Source organism: Tupaia chinensis, unplaced genomic scaffold, assembly GCF_000334495.1.
Source record: "Tupaia chinensis unplaced genomic scaffold, TupChi_1.0 Scaffold000333_1, whole genome shotgun sequence".
Classification (NCBI taxonomy): Eukaryota; Metazoa; Chordata; class Mammalia; order Scandentia; family Tupaiidae; genus Tupaia; species Tupaia belangeri.
In genome coordinates this window covers 1,007,369-1,010,419 of record NW_006159827.1, presented here as the reverse complement: position 1 = coordinate 1,010,419, position 3,051 = coordinate 1,007,369, and the positions used below count along the sequence as shown (strand labels likewise).

The 3,051-nt window shown below is 54.8% G+C and overlaps 1 protein-coding gene across 11 annotated transcripts in view; it reads right to left on the bottom strand.

Annotated features, from left to right (window-relative positions):
- ATP2B2 (ATPase plasma membrane Ca2+ transporting 2) overlaps positions 1–3,051 on the bottom strand; it is a 354,796-nt gene that overhangs the window by 55,006 nt on the left and 296,739 nt on the right. The window lies entirely within an intron of this gene.

Below are 3,051 nucleotides of genomic sequence, written 5' to 3'. Positions count from 1 at the left end.
ACGACAGAGAATTTGAACAGACAACAGAGAACAGACAGCACACGGTCGGTCAGCACGAAGACGCCACGGGCCACGGACATTCATGTCACAGACGGAGGAAGGGCCGTGCGACTCTGTCCCTCTGTCTGGGGACGCCGAGGTGGCCCCTGGACCTGGGGCAAGCCTGGCCGCCTCATTGGCTCTGGGGGCTGGCAGCCCAAGCAACTCTCGACTCTCTAGGGGGGCCCTGAGCGTCTTACAGATGCGAGAACAGCATTAGACGGTGAAGGGACAGAGACCGGGGCTGGAATCGGAAGCTCATGGGCCCCCAAGCCAAGCCCAGAGTGACTAATTTGGTGGGTGTGTTTTGTGGGCTGAGAGGAGGCAAAGGGAAATTAGTTCAGCTATACCCTTTTTTTCCCCATAAAAGAGAACATGCAAACACAGGGGAGAGAGAGAGAGAGAGAGAGAGAGAGATTGATTCTAGAGCAGAAAGGCATTTGGCCAAGGTGCTGAGGCCAATGTGTCCCTTAAGCTTCTCGTGGTCACAGAGGACAGGCCAGCTTTTCCCAATGGGTCTGTCCTCTCCATGTGTCACAAAGGACATGGCCGTGAGGAGCCTGGATCTGGAGGATCCCCGGTGAGGTGACCTGATAAACAGGCTCTGGGGAGACGCAGCACTAGCTGGGAGACCCGGGGAGAGTCCCCTCTCTTCCCTGCACCTCCATTTCCGGCTCTGTGAAATAGACTGACGCCAACTAAGGTGATGCTTAGGAAAAAATGCCCGCAGCGTGCTAGGGAAAGCGCCAGGAGTTAACAGCAATGTGTTAGCTGCCCTGGAACCTCTGCCATTCCAGGACCCGATGGTCCTAGTGCTGGGGGAGGGCTGAGTCTGGGGCTCCTTCATCAAGGCGTCCCGGGAAGCCCATCCCCAGCCTCGGCCAGAGGCTTGTAGGCTGGGTTGGCAGCGTGGGAGGCACAGGTGACCACTTCAGAAAGTGTCTCTCTGAAGACACTTTCACCTGCACCCTCCTGCTGTCCCCAGAGCCTGCACACCCCTCGGGTTCTGCTGTGGACTGCGGCAGCTCAGGAGGGGTCTGAGAATCACGGCCTACGTGATTCTCACAGCTCAAGCTCCGGGAGAGTGCGGTGAGCCGGGCACCCGCAGCTCCACAATCTACCTCCTGGTCCCTGCAGCCCCACCTACGAAGGGCCTGTCTGTGTGGTAGCCACGTCCCGAGGAGAAACTGAGGCTCAGAGAGGAGACGGCCTACCTGGGCGCCAGCCGGTGAAATGGTGAGCTGGCCCAGAGGGGCGTGCATATTTCTGCCTTGCAGGTCCGTGAGGACACGGCCACCCACACACCTCTGAGCCCAGGGGTGGGTTGTGGTGCTGAGGAGACTGAGTCCCCACAGACCCCACTGTGCCACTAAGGCTTTGCTGTGAGACTTCATCTCTCCCACCTCAGCTTCCTCCTTTGGTCACCTCCTAGGGTACCTCACGAGGATCTTAATAATAACCATGTGCATGGTTCAGCCTTTTGCGGTCTGAAAGAGCTTTTGCAAATATCATCTCTTGCTCTCTTCCCGGTGTCCCTGCAAGGTGGGATGAGAGGGATTTTTAATGTCACTGTTTTTACCACTACTTTACTTTTATCATTATTTTACAGGTGAGGGAACTGAGGCCTCGGGAGGTTTGGAGGCAGCCTGTATTTCTGGAACTTCCTCAGAATAACCCTGCGGCCGCAGGCTCGTTGCCCTCACGGTGCCCACTTGATAGTGGCTCGCATGGCCCCCGCCAGCTCGGTCTGTCCCGGGGTAAGTACAGTGGCGTGCCTGCTACCCTCCGGAGCCAAGGCCAGTGGCTCACAGGGGCTCCAGAAAGGCCCCCATTGCTCTGTTGTAAACACCTCCCTACTGCATTTAAAAAAAGAGAGAGGAAGAAAGCTTTTTAGAGCAAACCACGGGAATGAACAACAATTGTTTTCATTTTGTAAAATAATTTTACTCCCGCTGCCAAGGGGAACCAAAGGACTCCGTTTCAATAGTGGCTTTTAGAAGCCTCAAAGAGGCCTTTATTTGCATTGCATATTATCAGAGGCTAGAGCGGTGTGGCCTATTCAATCAAGCTAGCAATTTCCTTGTGGGCCAGAAAAATAATCAGCAATGCATCTGCCACAGGGAGGGAGCTTGTACTTGGAGTGCAGGGGTGCAGATGGCCTGCTTTATTTACTGGTTTATTAGGGGCTCTCCTCAAATTCATGCTTGCCTGGCTGCAAACTATAGTGGGGCAGCCCCTCACGGGACCCAGAAGGTGGGAGACCTGTATTTCAGGAGAACTGGGGATGGGGGACTGGGGCGGGGGTTCAGAGGCCCCTTTTCTGCATCTGGTGCAGCTTTTCTCAATGGGTCTGTCCTCTCCATGTGTCACAAAGGACATGGCTGTGAGGAGCCTGGATCTGGAGGATCCCTGGTGAGGTGACCTGATAAACAGGCTCTGGGGAGACGCAGCACTAGCTGGGAGACCCGGGGAGGGTCCCCTCTCTTCCCTGCACCTCCATTTCCTGCTCTGTGACATAGACTGACGCCAACTGAGGCGATGCTTAGGAAAAAATGCCCGCAGCGTGCTAGGGAAAGCGCCAGGAGTTAACAGCAATGTGCTATTCATTGTGGCTGTAACTATGATCATAGTGATGTATTAAATGGTGAAATATTCATAAATGGAGAAGAAAAGAATGAAACAACAGCGACTGCCATGCTCCAAGGTACATGGAATGCAGCTCCCATCAACAGAGGGGACGCAGCGGGCAGAGTCAGGGGCAATACGGAGGTGTTGTTGTTTTTTTCTTTCTGTAGCCAAGTCACCTCACTTTGGCTCAGGAGAGAAAAAAACAAAAAACAAAAAACAAACAACAAACAACAGGGAACCAGCAGTTAGCGTAATGGCTACGTCGCTGGACTCCCACGCAGTCGACCGCGGTTCGCGTCCCGGACCCGGTGGCTTAAAACTCACGCCGGGCACGTGTGCGTGCGTGCCCAAGATCCCGAGAGGAGAATGGAGGAGAAGGGACTG